The sequence below is a fragment of the Puma concolor genome, chromosome C1 (genome assembly GCF_028749965.1).
Source record: "Puma concolor isolate L17-30 chromosome C1, mPumCon1.1.hap2, whole genome shotgun sequence".
Classification (NCBI taxonomy): domain Eukaryota; kingdom Metazoa; phylum Chordata; class Mammalia; order Carnivora; family Felidae; genus Puma; species Puma concolor.
Genome location: NC_141674.1, coordinates 137,784,083 through 137,803,722, shown reverse-complemented (window position 1 = coordinate 137,803,722; position 19,640 = coordinate 137,784,083). Strand labels below are relative to the sequence as shown.

Genomic DNA, 19,640 nt, shown 5'->3' with positions numbered 1-19,640 from the left:
GGAAATGAGTTGCTGTGGTGGTATATCTCCACACAGGAGTTGCTCTGCAACAACGTGGTAAAGGGTCATCTGTCCAGTAGACAGAGCTTTGCGTGATCTACCTAATCATCTATTTTGTGTGGATAGAGAAGTAGCTTAAGATAAGAGTACATATAGAGTCATTAGCAGTGATTAATGTTTTGGCTGGTTAGTCAAGGGTCTGGAAGGAAAAGAATTGGAAGATTAGGGACAAGATATGAAAAAGAGGCATGTGGATGGATGCATTAAAGTGAATACAGATGTAAAGATCTTTGTATTATACATTAATGTTCACTGGAAGACATTCAAGAGAAGAAAACTAAAAATTAACCACATAAACACAATATTTTAGGCAGCCTCTATCACTGACAAGAATAATGGGCTCATAAACAGAGTACCTATGGTGGTAGGAATAGACTATGCATGGCCTCAAAACTTGGTCTCAAAAAACAGAACAAAACAAACAAACAAACAAAAACAAAAAAATACCTTAGTCTCCAACTCAACAAACCATGTTTCTGTACAATGTCCAAATTCCAACAAAAGAGAGGAATTCTGAGCCCCCTTTATAACACCATTCACTGAGAGGACCAACATACTACTGGCTGCAAATGGATTATATTGAACACTTTTTATGCTGCAGTAGGGCTAATAATTAGACTCGATAGGGATTGCACATATTTGGGGTATAGATTTTCCTTTTCTATTTTAGCCAACACTACTAGCCAAAGGTTCAGACAGTGTTTAATCCCACTGATACCAGATACTGAAAAAATTGCTGTGTACTAAGGAGTCCACTTTACATCAAGGAGATGCAGCAGGGGGCGTATGACTATGGCTATAACACATTCCACACCAGTTAGAATCTGCTAACCTAATAAAGTAAAAAGTCAGCCTTTGGAAGATATATACTTGGGGGGCAACTTGAATATGTTGCTCTCTGAGGATGAGACACTTCTAATGTTATATGGCCTAAATTGTCCCCAGTAGCTAAAACACATGGGTTCAGGAAACAGAGGATGGAAGTAGGAGAGTGGTCAACTTGCCATCATCTCCAGGGTCCCACTTAGGGGATCTTTGCACTTTGTCCCTGCAAATTTAGGTTCTGAGAATCTTGAGCAGTGACATCCAATAGCAATTTTTGCAATGATCGTTATGATCACTATCCAAGCTGTCTAGAATGCATGTGGCTATTGAGCATGTCAAATGTGGCTAGTGTGACTGAGGAACTTTCTTTTCTATTTAATTTAATTTTAATTAATATGAATGTAAACTCATATAGCCACATGTTTGTTGCTGGCTATAATACTGGACAGTTCAAGCCTAAGGACTTAATCCCTGGAGAGAAATGGTTTGGCCAGAAAACAAAGCAAGAGTCCCAATGAACATTTAAATTTAATCTATGACTGATGCTCAGTCATTTTCAGCTCCTCATGCTGAAAGGAGAAAAGTCCACAGGAGAGATCTCCTGACTCTAACCAGATCCATTGTTTCTAATCATCTGCAGGAGGAAAAGCTTCTGACATATGATTGGGTAAGGAAAAATAGGTTTATTACCTAGATGATCCACTAAAGCATCTCTTTACACTTTCTACACAAAAAGTGCCTATTCCTAGGCAAGTTTTTTTCCTAGGCAACTTTTGACAGTACATGGACAAGTGCAACAGCCAGCGTCTGGGAAGACACAGTGAAATGGACTCAGGACTTTCAGAGATTATGTTCAGTCACCTAAGCATACAAGCTACTTAGAACAGCACAGATGTCAGCCAAGGGTGAAGACAACCTAGAATTAGTAGTACAGGAGAAAGACGAAAATCATCAGTTGCAGCCCAAGAACAGCTGTAGTAAGGATAGAGATATAAAGTGCTGTAATTCTTTCAAAAAAAATCTTCCTCTTATAGATTTTTCCAGAAACAAGACCAAATAAAATCAAGGAGTTGTTCTCAGAGGATAGCTATCCATGTGAAGTGATTGGATGCATAGTAAACAGACTTTGTGGTGAAACACCCAGATTCTCTGTTCAGGAGCACTCATTTCTTCAGAAGACCAGAGTATTTGCTGTTAAAGACTCACACCTTTTACCCTTCTCAGAGAAAGAAGTGTTTTGCCCAAAGCTATGCCCACTCTCTGACACCAGCCCCATCCAATGTCTATTCCTTGAGGGATACAAAAGGCCTCTACCTTTGTGTCCATGTAGGAGAAAATGTGAAGGGCCTCTCCAACTGCAGGCTTTCCTATGGCATCAGCCAAGACCTCTTGTTTATTAACACTGCTATTCAATCTCTCCCTTGCACAATTTCTGTTTCTTCACTCTTTATAGCTCTTGTTCCTGAGTATATTCTCCAATAGACTTCGTCCAATGATCCCAGAGTTTATTTCTGGGAACCCTAACTTAAGACTCAGAGTCCTTACTTTATCGCCTGGTCCATAAAGTGCTCCTTGCTTCAGTTTTGCTCTCATATGAAAGTTGACGCTTCTCAGAATATCTTGGTCCCTTAGAATGTCATCACCTGTGGAATATGTGGAGTTTTCATTTTCTTCCTGTCTGATAGCCCTTTCTCCACTCCTAAAACCATTTTCTGATTGGGGAAGTCCAGTCCAGGCCAAGGGTCCTGCTTGCTTGGGGCTAAACACTAGACACATTGACCAAATGAAAATAACAGACATAGGTGATTGATAGGGCTGTCAGCCAAGTGTTTCACATTCATCCTGTGCCTGGGTATGTTTTACAATATCTGTACTCTTCCTAGGTCTCAAACCATATCATTATTTCTCATGGCTCTGGTTTCACTTCCTTTGCTTCTGTGTATCATAACATTTCCCTCATGGACATGGTTTCATAGTTTAGGAAGTCATTTGTACCATCCCAAGTGTGTTTGCTTTATAGATGTGCATGGTCTTGTCTCACAGATCCATCTATTTGAGCATAAGTTGTCAGCTGGTATAACCTAATATTATCTAGTCAAAATACCCCCCTCAGCCCACGTGTGAGAAAGAGTTGAATTTGAGGATTGGTACTTGTTTAAAAACAGAAATCAATTAAATTGCCTTGGACCTGCCTTACGATACTAACTTACTAAGAAGGTATTAAAGATGACATTTTGCTTTGCTTTTATTTTTTCACCTGTATCGAACTTTGGCATTATAATGCTTCTAGCCAGTCTGCAGCAGTTGTGACGGCACGAATCATTAAAACCACTGATTTTTGCAAGTTATACCATGTGTAATTCACAGTTTACTTTATGAGAATACTTAATGTATGAAGTGATTTATACAAGTTATTTTTTTTTGTCTTTATAGCATATATGTGAAGTAGATACTCAAATTATTTTTTAGATTTTTTCCCCCTAGGATTCTTTCCTTCCAGTTATTCCTATCCCTACCTTTAAATAAATGTATGCAGATAATTGGCCTTGGATTTTTGCCTTAGAGAAGTGACATTTATTGCAGATGATGATGATGATGATGTTGATGATGATGATGATGATATCAATAATAATAAAAGTAGGGGCGCCTGGGTGGCGCAGTCGGTTAAGCATCCGACTTCAGCCAGGTCACGATCTCGCGGTCCGTGAGTTCGAGCCCCGCGTCGGGCTCTGGGCTGATGGCTCAGAGCCTGGAGCCTGTTTCCAATTCTGTGTCTCCCTCTCTGTCTGCCCCTCCCCCGTTCATGCTCTGTCTCTCTCTGTCCCAAAAATAAATAAATGTTAAAAAAAAAAAAAAATAATAATAATAATAAAAGTATTCTAAACCTTCCTGGCTTCAAAGACATAAATCCAATTAAAGATGTAACCTTTATGATTCATAGGCAGATATAACCATAACAGCCTGTTTTTGAGATAGAAACTGCAAGAAAAGAGAGGGGGAGATTTCCTCAGGAGGAGAAAAGTGCATCCTCCTAACTTTGGAGGAAAGTGTAATACAATAGGGAGTAATGAGCCATTGGTGATAGTTTTGTAAAACCAAAAGAAAAGTGTCTTGTGTTCTATTTTCTGGGCAGAGCCCTCAGTGAGGTGATGAGACTACACAGAGGCTAGAAGAGGACCTGTGCATTTCCTTCCAGGTGGAGCCTTTGGAAGGCAGCAGACTCCCAGAGACACAATGGTGGCTATGGTGCCTAGTACAGAGCCTGACAGAAGTGAATATCCTGATGATGGGCACAAGTAGCAGATATCTTCCCATGCCCCAAGTGTGGTTCTGAAGTAACAGAAGAAAATGTAGGATTGAAGAATCCAGTGGGCAGGAATAGGGAATGATCAGCAGTAGCCTAGTGGACTGATGGAAATAAGCAATGGGACAGTGTGTTTTTCAGCATGTGTCTTCAAAGACAAATGACTCTTCTTAAGCTTCGGCGGTTTAGAGGTTTATAATAGAAATTAAGCCATATCTTATTTTTAAAAAAAGGAAAGGAAAGGAAAGAAAGGAAAGGAAAGGAACAGAAAGGAAAAAGAAAAGAATCACAGGAGATGGAATTCTATTTAGGGACCTAATACTGTCAATGACTAAATAATTTTCCCAAGGTAGTACCAGTAACGGTGGTAGGGAAGGAAGAAGCATTCAGGCTTTCCCGCTTCAAACCAAAAATTTCCCTCTTCCTTTCATCACCAATATATATTTACTTTAAAAAGTCACTTTTTAGTTCCCAAACCTATAACCCCATTCTACTCATGAGAAAAAATATGGAAAAAACATGAAATGAAGGTCATTCTACAAAACACCTAACCTGTACTCCTCAAAGGTACAAACTTCCACTTATAAGATAAGTAAGTACTAGAGGTGCAATGTACAGCATGGTGACTGTAACTAACACTGCTATAGGATATGTAGGGAAGTTGTTAAGAGAGGAAATCCTAAAGGTCCTCATCACAAGAAGCAGGTCTTTTCTTTTTATTGTATTGAGATAATGGATTTTGACTAAACCTGTTGGAGCAACCATTTCACAACATATGTCAATCAAATCATCATGCCATACACCTTAAATTTATACAGTGATGTCTGTCAATTATTCCTCAATAAAACTTGAAGAAAAATTTAAGAACAGTAAACAAACAAACCAACAAAAAAACAATAGAAGTCTGAAAAAGTGTCACAGCAAAGAGGAGCCCAAGAAAGCGTGATTGTTACATAGAACGTGGTATCCTGGCTGAGGTTCTGGTACAGAAGAAAAACTTTAGGCAAAAATTAAGAAATTTGAATCAAGTATGGATTTTCTTCCACAATCATGTATCAATATTGGTTCATTAATTATGACAAAGGTATCATGCTAAACAAAGATGTTAATAAAAGGAGGAGCTGGCTGTGGGGTTTATGGGAATGCTGTGCTATTCTTTAAACTTTTCTGTAAATATAAATCTATTCTAATATTAAAATTTTATTTTAAAAATAAGACAGGGGCACCTGCGTGGCCCAGTAAGCTAAGCATCTGACTCTTGGTTTCCACTCAGGTCATGATCTCATAGTTGGTGAGTGTGAGCCCCGTGTAGGGCTCTGTGCTGACAGTGCAAAGCCTGCTTGGGATTCTCTCTCTACCTCTATCTCTGCTTCTCCCCCACTCATGCTCTTTCTCTCTCTCAAAATAAATAAGTGCACTGAATAAATAAATAAATAAATAAATAAATAAATAAATAAATAAAAAAGTTACTGAGTATGCCCATCCTGGAAACCTACATTTGTTTTATTTTTTATTTTTTTAATTTTTTTATTTTTTTTTCAACGTTTATTTATTTTTGGGACAGAGAGAGACAGAGCATGAACGGGGGAGGGGCAGACAGAGAGGGAGACACAGAATCGGAAACAGGCTCCAGGCTCTGAGCCATCAGCCCAGAGCCCGACGCGGGGCTCGAACTCCCGGACCGCGAGATCGTGACCTGGCTGAAGTCGGACGCTTAACCGACTGCGCCACCCAGGCGCCCCCCTACATTTGTTTTAAAGACATCACATTCTGGCCTCTCTGTCAGAAATAATACTCCTCAGAATAATACTACATCCCTATTCAATTTTCCACTAATTCTTTTCTTTTTTTTTTTTACAAAAACTCTAGTTTGGCTTGATTCAATGTGCTTTCAATTTTTCATTTTTAGGGGCGCCTGGGTGGCGCAGTCGGTTAAGCGTCCGACTTCAGCCAGGTCACGATCTCGCGGTCCGTGAGTTAGAGCCCCGCGTCGGGCTCTGGGCTGATGGCTCAGAGCCTGGAGCCTGTTTCTGATTCTGTGTCTCCCTCTCTCTCTGCCCCTCCCCCGTTCATGCTCTGTCTCTCTCTGTCCCAAAAAAATAAATAAACGTTAAAAAAAAATTAAAAAAAAAAAAATTTTTCATTTTTACTCTTGGTGTTTCTCTCACCTCGTAAATCCAGACTATGCTAGTATAAATATAGATAGATGAATAACTAGATCTGCAGATAGCAATATATGACAGACACAATCACAGACACAGTAATGCACAGTTGTACTAATACACATGCAGATAAACACACACCAAACACCTTACTTCTCAGATTCAGAGGAGTGGGTGATTAAAAATCATGCAAGTGGATATTTGTTGCTATTTACTGCAAGGCTTTTGTAAGTTACTTTGTATTTTCTAAATTCGATTTTCTTATCTGAAGTGGGGAAAATAAAACCTATATGGCAGAGATAGCATTTAAATTAGTGACAGTATGCGAGCAGAAGTTTTGACCCATAATAGGGGCTCCATTTTATTATGAGGTACTGAAAATCTAATGGCCATGTTCAATTTCATGGTTTCTGGTCAACTACTATGTTCAATCGTGTTCTTTAGTCATCCCCTCTTTAGGCCCTTCCAACTGCAGGTCTATTATTTTCCCTACTTGTGCAGTTCTTATATATGTGAATCATATATGCTTATGTGATGCATCGATGCCTGTGCCCTGAGAAGTAAACAGCTGCAGGCAGAAGATGAACAAGGATCTGAGAAACATGGGATCAACACAGTGTGTCTTTGACTTAGTAATGAAGAAAAAAACCAGGACCATGAGTATTTGCAATTTAGGGATCATAGGAACTTGGAGCCTCATTGCAAAATTTTCTACTGTGGAGAAGAGAGGTCAAGCTTAGACATATGTTCTTATTAACAAGAGTCATGTAAAGATGGCTTGGACTCTATCAGCCTGGAGACACTCAGAGCTTGTCCCTTGTGTGCACTATCTTCATTTGTGAGAGGCTCCCTTCTGTGTGCCTCTAAAGTCAGCTTTCTTGATTTGAGCAATGTGTCTCCTTAAACTGACTGCTCTTGAGCTCTGGCAAGTTTCTGTATGCCAGTAATATAATTCACAACATCTTTTTGTCTAGGTCTACTTCCCTTGGTATCATACTCCATTGGATAGTATGATTTTTTAAAAATGACCTCAAGTCAGCATTCCTAATGGGGATTCCCATGAATTCTCTGGAGGTTCATGTACTTTGCCTGCTTTTTGAATGGGAATACGATTCCTTTATCGATTCCACTCCATGCCACAAGAGACTTTACTTTCTTAAGAATAAATCAGGAACTGATCTTCTGGGGGTCTCACAATAGGGTCATAGTCCTTACTCTTTTGGTGGTATTCCTGCAGCCCCTCTTACTGGGCACCCAGAGAGGCAGGAATTGCCCCCACCAACATACCCAGAGGGAAGATATGGAATAGAGCTCAAATCACACTTACTGTTCTCTAAAGACACGCTCTACACATTTTCCCTATCTCTTGACCCCCTTTCACCCTTCAGTAGATGTGACAGTTCCTGAGTCAGCTATAGGTTCTCTACCTTGAAATTCTGTTGGTGGTCTAAAATCTCGTTTGTGATATAGCATCTTATGGAGTCTTGGTTCCTTAGCAGAAACTCCAAATTTCACATCTTCTTACATGTACCACATAGGTGATGGTGTAAACTGGAGGATATTAAGGTACTTTCCTCAGTGGAACTTTATTATTATTCATCTACGTGGGAGAGAGCCCTTAGGAATGTGAATCACAGTGCAATTAGTATTGGGTCTGTTATGGGTTAAATAGACTTCTGTGGAACACTGTGAAGGTTTCTCAAAATTTGTAGCAATACTTGTTTGGGAAAATGAGATCTAATCTCTAAACACAAAAATTGTCAACTACTATTCTGGAATAAACTTATTGTAAGTTAAGAGCTTGCTCAAATTGGTGATTGACTTGCTACACAAACCCTCAATGACCTTCAGGCAGAAGCACATACTTTGAAGATGTCTGGCTGGAGCCATGGTACAGGTTGTGATCTGAGTACAAATTGTTGACCTTGAGGAAGCTGACAGTCCTACCCAAGTGCAACACACATTTAACAGTCTTGTCTATGTAGCCCTGCACTTCAAACAACTGAGAAAACGAGTCTTATATGACCTAAACAAAATCTTTACACATCAAAACAAACTCTTTAGGTTTTTGAAGATATTTACTTAAAAATTTCAATTGAATTTATTCCAGCCATTCAATGTGGCTTAGATAAATTTACTAAGTGAATTTGAACCCTTGTAATCTGTGATTTGAATATGGGTAGTTTTTATATTTCTTGGAATCTGCTGATAAATGCTTTTTGAATTTATTCATCTTGCCTATCATTATTATTAACAAAAGATAATATAAATTGTCCTGCAAAGGAAGACAGGTGCAATAATATTTTATGAACGGAATGCTTTCTTAAAGACTTCACATAATTTGAACTCATATAATTCAAAATTATTTTTCTCATAGGAATAAACATAAAATAAAAATTGCATTGTTTCAAATTTGGCATCAAAATTGAGGATCCATGAATATTTTATACCACACTATTTCAAATTATCACAATCCAAATTTACATAAAATAATACCCCATTTTATTTATGTGAGCAATGACAAAGTTACAGGTAAGTGTCTTAAATGTATGTTTGTTTTTTTATAGATATTAGTGATGGTAATCTCTGTATGGCTAATTCTAGATAAGAACAACAATGTTTCCTAGAGTCTAAGTATGCAAGGAATGATTATTAAATTAAGAATATACATCTTTCACCAAGTTAATCTGCTTTGTTTATAACCAGAGTGAATGGAAAACCTTTCTGATTTCCAAGTGTTGAGCTTAGACCTATGCCTCAGTGGTAAAGGGAACATCAAGTCTTGAGTTTCCTTCCGATGTTAATGATCACAAAATATCTCAGGGAGAACTGGGCATTGACTGGCAGCCAAACACAGAAAGCTCAAAAAGAGTGCCTCAGTTCTATCGAAGTATGTGTTTTGTGGTCTGTTAATATTTTGCATTAAGCCAATTTTGAGCTATTAAAGTTTTTGTTTTCTTTTTTTCCTTTTATCTTTTTAAGTTTGCTAATCATCAGGAAGCACTCACTTTCATCTGGGATTTGTTTGCATTGATTGTGTTTCCTCAGGTCCTGGGCTCCATAACCAAGCTTTTAGAATTAGTGTGGGAGGTGGCTGTTATGCTAAGCTTCTAAAAAGTACTGACTCTACCCACCCTCAACCCAGACCTGGGTCATAGAATTAAAAATAGGGCAAAATGTCAGACAGCCGGGAAAATATTCAGATTGAAGATATGTGCTTCATATCTATAATATTCATTATATTCAATTATGGTTATTTTTTGTTATGGGCCTTTTGAAGTGTTTTCTATGCATATTTGAGGTCCATTTCTAAAGATCTGTCACATAACCCCTCTTTTTCATCATGGTTTAGAATTCCCTATTCTACCAACCAAGATCTCACCAAGAAACATGGTACATTCAAAATAGTTCAACTGAAAACCATTTAATAGAAAGATCAGGATGAAGGGAACCAACTAGAGATGTCTGAGGTGCTGGCCACATTTGAACAAAAGGAAGCTATTGCTAATCCTAGACCTGAAGGAAAGAAGGGAGGGGACATTATTATCTAAGTCCAGTGAGAGATGGAACCATGGACAACCACATATCCCAGACATCCAGTGGGGAAATAAATACCATGCCTCTTCCAATCCCTCATAGTTTGCCTGTACCTCTGCCATTCACCCTCAATTGAAAGCCCAGCAAGACAATAATAAACAAGTAACAACAACAAACAACAACAACAACAACAACAATAAAGCTGGCAATGCATTCTGTAGAAACTAGTTTCCCAGGTCACAGAGTGGGTCAGAGGGAGGCAGAGAAGGGATCTCTGGGGGGAAATGGGGAATCACCAGGTCATCTGCTCTCTCACTGATTCTAAATCAACTATTACCTGTGAACCTCCTCCATCTGGCCCTCTCATCCTTCCATTTGCTTTTCATTTCCAAGCAAGATGTTTTAGTCTGTTTGGGCTGCTGTAACAATATACCACCAACTGGGTAGCTTATAAGCAATAGAAATGTATTTCTCGCAGTCCCACAGGATGGGAAGTGTAAAATCAAGGCACCAGCGTGGTTGTGTTTGGTGAGAGCCTCTTCCTGGTTCATAGTTGGCACCTTTCCTTTGTGCCAGGGGGAAGGGAATCTCTGGGGTCTCTTTTTAAGAACAGTAATCTCATTGGTGAGGGCTCTATCCTCATGCCTCATGACGTAAGCAACTCACACGGGCATGACTGTTAATACCATCATCTTTTGAGGTTAGGATTTTAAATTATAAACTTTGAGATGCCACAAACATTCAGATCATAGTGCAAGGGAAGCCTATTCATTCGTTTTTTTATTTATTGAGTGCAACTAAGCCATAAGCGTATACTGGAACTGGGAATACAAAAACAAAACAGATCTAATCCTTCAACATTTGGAAAAAGTATCCTGACAAGGGTCTTGAAAAGGAAGTTTGAACGAGAGGCACATCAATACATCCACTGCTCCTTGCTGGTCTTGCTATTTCCACATCACCCGTCTCCAGCCAGTCATCTTTGCTAGCTCTCACCTTCTCTCAAGCCCCATGTCTCTTGGGGCCCTGCCCTGCTGTCCACCGGAAAATGAAAACTCCATTCTCCCCCATCCCCGCCCCCCCACATTAGTTTGCTTCTGAAATATAACACTGCAGAAAATCAATTATAAGTAAAAAGAGAGAAAATAGAAAATGAAGAGAAAAAGAAACATGTGCTTTTAACTCCCTGTCCATTCCCCAATTTTTCTAGAGAACCTACAGATATAAATATGCATGTAGACACAGGTAACTCATGGGAAAAAGCCCAGTGAAGATGCTTCAGGGAACCCTGGTAGATATGAGAGAACACAGTTCACCTTTTGACTATCACACTCAACATTTTTTTGGAAAGTGCGGGAGAGCCACTGTCAGAAAAGTCTGCTTCTCACAACTCACTTGCAAGACCCTTATTTGGAACTTCCCAAATTCATCAGCCCTTGACTGACTGTAACCATATCTTAAGCTCCTGGAACTGGTCCCATTTCCACTACCAAAAACATCTTGAAGGAAAGGACAACAGTGCATTTAAATACCCCATCCTACTGCAGAGTAGGAAAAATTGCTATCGAACTCCAAAACATTTTGCCATAGACACATTGTTTACACAACACAGCTGCTGGAATGGCTCTGATGACAGGAACTTATTAAGGCCTTTGGGGGATGATGAGATTTGTTGAAATCATGATGTCTGTTTGCTGCCCTTGATTGATGAACTGTCACCCATCCTGGGCTTCAGGCATACTATGGCTTATACAAGTTTTGTAGACTGAACTGCAAGCCCAGCCCCACTATAAAACACATCAATTCCTTGTTTAAAAGCTTTCAGTGTTTCCTACAGCCTGAGAGATAAATTCAAGCTTCCTAACAATAGATACAAGGTCTCTTGTGATCTGGATCCTATCTCCACCAATGTCCCTACTGGGAACACATTGTACCTTCTATAATTACCATAAGCTGTTTCTTTGTGCCTTCCTACTTCTCTGCTTAGAATTCCTGATCTACTTTAAAAACTCCTGTTTCTCTTTCAGACTCCTCTCAGGCATTTCCTCCTCCTTGAAGCCTTCTTTGATTTCTTTCCCCTTCTCACCTACCTTGTCTTTATTGAGCTCCACTAACATTTCCTAGTTTCTCCTTTCAGTGCTGTGACCCCACTGCATGCCAGTTGAGTCCTGTTACCCTATAGGAGATCCTGCTCTGTTCTACAGGCCTCTATAGGCTGCATCATTCTGTCCTGTGTCATACCTTGGTTCCAACTTTAGCCCCACAAATCCATGACTTGCAGTAGAAATCCAAGTATATTTGGCTTTTCACAAGCTTAATAACTTCTCTGAGAAATAAGGGGCTCCAGAGAGGAACAGATTGTGTGACTCTATTTTTGCCTTTTTCAACATCATATTGTAGTATTCTGCTTCACCTTCCTCCACAGCTGACCTTCTACATTCCCTGCCCAGTTGTGGACGGACAGATACCAGAGGAAAAGGGTAGTTTATTCCACTGCTCTAACCTCTTTGGTAGGATGCATCCTTGCCAGTCTGGCCTGCCTTTCTCCTCACCACAAGGATTCTGGTAAATAAAATTTTCTCCATCTGTGGAAATTTTTGACTCCCTAAAAGACCACGAATTCCTTGAGAGTAAGAATTCTATCTAATGTATCTTTATATCTTCAATGTTGAGCATAATTCATAGAAGATAGTGGATCCCAATACTGAATAACAATTTTATTCAAGGAGAACATGATTTTTAAGTTCTAAATAACCACTTTAAAATGGAATTTTGGATTTTATCTCTTTGGCTGTTAGGGATTGCTGTTTTCTGGTAGGGCAGATAATTATTGACTTTAATGTGGGTCTTCAAGAATCTGCCAGTCACAACTATATTTTTCCCAGATATCCTCTAGTTCAGATCTCTTTAATAAGAATCTTGAAATTAGCTGTAGTTAATAGAACTTCTGATTAAGGGCATATGAAAGAGGTAAAGATTGTTTACTTTCAGTGGTTTGCTACAAATTTTTTCTTTTTGTTTTTCTTCAGCTTTTTCATTCCTGCTTTTCTCGTGGGTACCCTTGAGTTTTTTAAACTCCAATCTAAAGAATTTCAGCAAAATAGTATATTGGAAATGAACTCCTTTACTTGCCTTAAATAATGTTAGTAAGTATTGCAAGTATGATACTCTGGTAAAATTTCCTCTGTGTGTGTGTGCGTGTGTGTAATGTGGTATTCCTACACCACGAAGCAATTCTTTGACACCAACTTAGTGCCCTAAAATTCACCTGGATTCTGATACTACATACCCAAAGACAGCATCAGATTCCATAGATTAAGTACTCAGCTCATAAGATCGCCCTGTACTTCAGATGCCAATTGCAAACCCAGGTTAATACCTGTGCCTCTGACCAACTGGCTATAGATCAGAGGTTCCCATCGTCTCCCACCTTGAATTTGATTAGTTTGCTAGAATGGCTCATAGGACTGAGGAAACGACTCACTAGATTATTGGTGTATTACAAAGGATATTAAAAGATACAAATCAACAGCCGTATGAAGACATATAGAACAAGGCCCCAAACAAAGGAGCTTTTGTCCTCATGGAGTTCAGGGGTAGCACAGTGACACATGGAATTTCCATTTCCACCACCTGGAAGCTCTCATCCAGATCTCATCCTTTTTATGGAGGCCTCATTACAGAGATATGATTGATCAAATCATTGGCCATTGGCAGCTGATTCAACTTCCAGGGCCTGTCCTCTCCTTGGAGGTCAGTGGGATGGGAATGAAAGTTCAACATTCTAATCACATGATTGGTTATGCCGCAACCAAAGTCCATCCTTAGGTGCAAAAATCACCTCATTAACATAACAAAAGACACCTTTTGCTGTTATCACTTAGGGAATTCCAAGGGCTTAAGGAGTTTTGTACCATCACGATACACAAATCCATATATACACATCTTATTATAAATCATGACATCACAATAAGTATCTATTAGCTTACAGGTGCCTTAAAGATGAGGAAAATAAGACTATGCCAAGGTATGTTGTCAGATGGATGTGATGGAATTTTGGAGTGGTGGGGGTCTGGAGTCGATGGCCAAGAAAGAATTCTTGAAATGTCTTTGGTGTTAAAAAAAAGTAACTTTATTAAAAGCACTGGGAAGAACTCATGGGCAGAGAGAGCTGCACTGGGGTTGTGAAGAGTGACTGGTTATATACTATGGAGCTGGAGGGAGATAAACTCAAGAGGAAGTTTCTAAAGGGATTTTCATACGCTAACGAAGACTCATAAGGTACCAGAGTCCTTGCTATTGTAAAGCTAAGGTTGTTTTCCCTCTGGTAAGGCATTAAGACTATAGGGGTTTATACTCTGTATTTGCCTCAGGTATCTGTCCATGGGCTGCAGGTTATAAGGACATTTAATTTTAACTGCCATTTCCCTCTTGCCTTTGTTCCCCCCATCACTATGGAGAGGAGGGTGATGTTGGGGCTCCAGGAACCTGAGTCTATAGGTTTCTATAGGTTGCCTTTGTCTTGTAATTTACTAAGATATTTATAAACTGATGGAGACTCATATCTAGCATGACTGTGATCTCTATCAGTTAACTGTTTTCTTTCTACAGTTCTTAGGTAGCCTAGAAGCGCCTGAGGAATGTCACATATATCCCACCGAGGATGGGGATGTGTTGTTAGCTTGTGCATTGCCCTCAGCTTGCCTTGTGCTCCCTCATCAGATGTACAATTTGATGAAGTTTTGGGGTGATGGTGGTGGGTTCAGAGCAGAGAGCCAAGAAAAATTCTTGAAGATGTCTTTGGTGCAAAAAAGGTGATTTTATTAAAGCAAGGGGACAGGACCCATGGGCAGGAATAGCTGCACTAGGGTTGTGATGCATACTGATTAAATACCCTCCAGTTGGGAGGGGGTTAGGGATGGAGTGAGTCTCTAACGTATTTTGGAAGCAAGGTTTCCACTTTTAGGGCCTAGGTATTGTAGGGAAAACAAGCCATTTATTACCATTTAGTAAAACCTCAGTCATGAGGTCCTTCAGATGTATATCAGGGGGCCATAAGTTTGGAGTATGATTGCCAGAATACATCTCGGGGGAGTTGAGATAAAGGAAGTTTCCAAAGGAATTTTTATTTTATTTTTTTTAAATTTTTTTTCAACGTTTATTTATTTTTGGGACAGAGAGAGACAGAGCATGAACGGGGGAGGGGCAGAGAGAGAGGGAGACACAGAATCAGAAACAGGCTCCAGGCTCTGAGCCATCAGCCCAGAGCCCGACGCGGGGCTCGAACTCACGGACCGCGAGATCGTGACCTGGCTGAAGCCGGACGCCTAACCGACTGCGCCACCCAGGCGCCCCTCCAAAGGAATTTTTATATGAGAAAGTAGACTTACAGGATCCTGGAGGGTCAGGATAATGTTAAGCCAATGTTCCTTTTTGCCTCTAGTAAAATGTCGTCATTGAGGCACCTGAGCTCCTAGAAGGAGGTCACTCTGCTGGTTTCAAAGACTTGTCAATGGGCTGTAGGCAGTAAGGGAATTTTAATTTTTCATTTGCCTTTGTTTCCCACATCACCATGACAAGCACTTAAACCCCTTTCCTTTGTTCTTGGGTAGCCAGGAGTGTCTGATATATCACACATATATCACCTGGTGGAGGAGGGTGCTGTTAGCCTGTACTTTGGCCCCAGCTTGCCCCACGCTCCCTCATCACAATTTATGAGTGAATTTATGAGTAATCAATTTTATGCCCAAAAAGTAAATCAGTAAATCTATTCTTTTTTTTTTTTTTTTTTTTGGACTTGGATGGTAGACAAAGGAGGAGTGTGCATTTGGGAGTCATAATAGGATTTAATTTATTAATGAGTATGGATGGTAAAAGTTTTATTCAACATTAGCTTGTTCGTGTTGTTATTCTCAGTGTTCCATAAAGAAAAAAAATATTGCTACCATGTAGTGAATTCATTTTATGTGCCAAATGCCTGCATAAACTTATTCCCTTATATGCTATGTCCATGAAATCTCAGTGAAAATGTGAAGATGTTTCAGATACAGAAGCATATTTTTTGTCTAATGTCATAGCTTATAAAGGTCAAAAAGGGTGTTGAGTCCCAAGAAGTAAACCATATGCAAAAAATCCAGGAGAGATTTTGTTGGGGAAGAAGAACTCCCTCTGCCCTTCAAGGTCCTTCTAGCTGGACTTAGAATCAAATTGACATGAGACAGATTAACAGGAGAAAATCAAATTTAATAGCGTATGTATGAGGAATCCACACAGCTAAGGAAATTCCAAAGACAGCCAGGCCACATGATACTTCTCTGAGCTGAGAAGAAGGGTAGCATTGGTCTGCGGACACAATGGGAAGAAAGATCATTAGCAAGAAGATGAAAGGAAATGTTTGGAAAACAAAGGTTGCCATATTCTGCAGATTAGTTTTTTAGGTAAAGAGGAGTCTCTGTGAATAGTTCTCTTCTCTTGGGGGTGGAGCTGAGGAAGAGGTAAAGAGATTGTTTTCTGAATCTGATGGGTTTAGATCACTTTTAACTGAAAATAATGTTCCAGCCAAAGTGGCCCATCTTAGGGGGGTCTGCCCTTGGCCCCTATAATTTCTTCTAAATTGTTATGTCTTAAATCACAAAGCACTTCATTCTAAACTTCCTAGGGCTTGATACTCACTAGCAATCATAGCAGCTTCCTAGTACATTATTCTATTCTGAACTGAATATTTATACAACTAATTCTTGATAAATACCTCAAAAAATCTCTCCTTATTTTTTGTTTGACTTTATATTAAATTATTTATTTTTCAGGTCCAAAATAAATGCTAGAATTTATCCTTCAGAAATGAATCCAGTATGGCTCACCCATAGTTGGTGGGTTTCATGGATTTACTTGGTAATCCAGTAATTGGATTTATTGCTCTTCATTTGATTTAAAATAAAGTGAAATTAACTGTTTATTCACTATTCCTGGTCAGATCATCTAAACTTGGGAGAAGCCTACATCTTAATAAAATGGCTCTGATGACCTTTCAAAGTATTGAGAGGTAGAAGGACTTGAGCCCCACATCGGCACAGCTTTCCGAGCACTTTATTGTCATGGAGGAGCTCTGCCAAGAAAATTAAAAACAAATACTTTCTTCTCAAAGTGCCAAATATTTCTCCATTATGAAATTTCCATGAAATTCCATGGAAAGTCTCTCCTGTAAAATGAGACTCCATACTTGTGCACAGCTGCAAGGCCTGGCAACTTCCCTAGCCCTGGGAAGCTAATAAAGCAAACAACAACTATCCTGGCTGTCGAAACCATGAACAAGTTCTGGAAATGCCAGCGTACTGCTGCTCTCACCACAGAACACGAAGAGCACACCGATTTTATTACCTGTGTAGTCTCAACGAGCAGGATGCTACCAAAAGGACAATCAGACAGTGGTTTATTACAAGTGTGTCACTCGCCCATGTAGAAGGAATCTGTTTTATTTTCCTTTGTGATAAGCCTTGAGTCTTTCAGCAAGGATGGCTAAGTCATGAAGAAAATGAAGAAATCCGTATTGTGTGCTTAAACATGCTAGGATTCAGTCAGCCAAGATGGGCATAAGTGTTTTCCAAGTGTCTTCCTTCCTTTCCCTTCCTAGGAGAGCAATATGCCATCCTCTGAACTAAAAGTGCCCCTGACCTACACTGAAAATTAAAGATGAATGTTCTGCATATCAACTGCAATACAAATCATCTGTTATCCTCTTGAGTTTGCAGAGAAGATAACTCTTACTTCATTTGCGATAGGGCGGTGTATCTTTTTGGCATCTTTCACAGTACTGTGCTGTTCTGGACTCTGTCCAGAGTCAACAGCTGAGCAGCATGATGTAGCCTATGATTCAAAGGCCCAGGGCAGAAGGGAAATAATTCCCCAGTGCCACTTTGTATTATCTTGCTTTTTACATAAATAAATCAACATCCTCTGAAAGATATTTGACCGTGTAGGTAGTAAATTTAAGAAGTTTGCTTCATGTGAAGATGAAACAAGTGATATTACGCCCTTAAAAATTGGTCACTGTTGAGAGAAGAACCACATGTGTCAGAAATTATTTTTAAGATATGCATTTGGGGGAAAAATCACTGTTATCAGAATGTCAGGTTCTCTGACAATGGATTTTTCCCACAAACATTTTTTTTTGATTACCCTAAAAATATAACTGCCTTAGAGAGAAGATTTTTAAAAAAAATTACATTTTGCTAAGTTTTGTATATTTCATTCACAGACCTTAGCAAATAAGTTTTAAGATGTATTTAAGTAACTTTTTAATGCATTTAAAATGAACATTAACCTGTAACATACAAACCTACGGCAGACTGGTTTTCCAGCTGTGCATTGAAAAATCCATATTGGATTAGACAAGGTAAATATAACCCAGTTCATGATTCTTAAATAGACCTGACATTTAATGTTGGAAACATATAGGATCTGTTGCTACTACTTAGTCTACAAAGAGAAAAAATGAGTTGTTGGGCCCACTTTTTTTTAAATTAAGAGGTACCATAAAACTTTTGGCATTCTGAGGACTCTCCCTGATTTGGAAAGGGCTGCAGAATCTGAAAAGGGATAGAAATCTCACTTTTATGGTAAATTGCGCTCAACAGGTTTCAGAGCAGTGTTTCTCAACATTGACCCTATTGTAGTCTCTTCGTATTCGTGGGGCATATATTCTATTACCCCTAGTGGATGCTTTAAACTATGGATAGCATTAAACCTTATTTATACATTCATACTTGTGATAAAGTTTAATTTTTAACTTAAAATTAGGCACGGTAAGGGGTTAATAACAATAACTAATAATAAAATAGAACAACTATCACAATATGCCGTAATAAAAGTTATGTGAATGTGGTTGCTCCCTCTCAAAATATCATATGGTACTGTACTTACTCTTCTTCTTGTGATGATGTGAGATGATAAAATGCCTAGGTGATGAGGTGAAGTAAGGTGAATGATGTAGCCCTGTGACGTAGCGTTAGGATACTGTTGACATTCTAACAATATATCAGAAAAAGGATCCTTTGCTTCTGAGGTTTGGCCACGGGAAACTGAAGCCATGGAAAGCAAAACTGTGAAGCAGCAGGGGCTACTGTGTTAACATCTTGGGGCACATCATGTGTTATTGGGGGCTTATCCTGTATTTCGTGGATGCTTAGAAACTTCCCTTGACTCTACTTACTAGGTGCCAGTAGCACCCTCCCAGTTGTAATTACCGAATATATCTCCAGAGATTGCCGTATGTCTTGGGAGGGAGAGACAAATCATTCCTAGCACAGGGCCACTGCTCTAGGGTAAGAAAAATGGGGCATGTAACCCATTTGAGGAGAGCACATTTCCATCCTCGCATGGAAGGATCTCTGACAGGTTGACATTGCTGACTTCCTGTGACTCCTCTTCATCTCCCTTTATGTTGCAGAGTGAGTCAGTAAGATTCAGTACTTTTCTCTGATCCCCCTTTTTTCTACTAGCTAATTTTATTGATGACCATGGCTGCTATTGACTAATACCGCTTTTCCTCTAGTTCAGACTTTTCTAAGTTCCAGATTTCCACTTATCTTCTGGAAACTATGCATTGATACTTGAAACTGATGGAATCCACCTACCTAAAAATGACCTTATTTCTCCAAACCTCCTCATACTTCCTATTCTGTTAACTATCATTATTCTTACCAGAATCCAGGTGTTGTTGGTTTTAAAATAGGGGGTTGTCTCTTCATTATAAT

At 39.3% G+C, this 19,640-nt stretch overlaps 1 pseudogene; it reads right to left on the bottom strand.

Moving 5' to 3' along the window:
* Nucleotides 1-10,538, bottom strand: part of LOC147578459 (ganglioside-induced differentiation-associated protein 2-like) — a 62,758-nt pseudogene extending 52,220 nt beyond the window's left edge.
* Nucleotides 10,539-19,640: the final 9,102 nt, after the last annotated feature.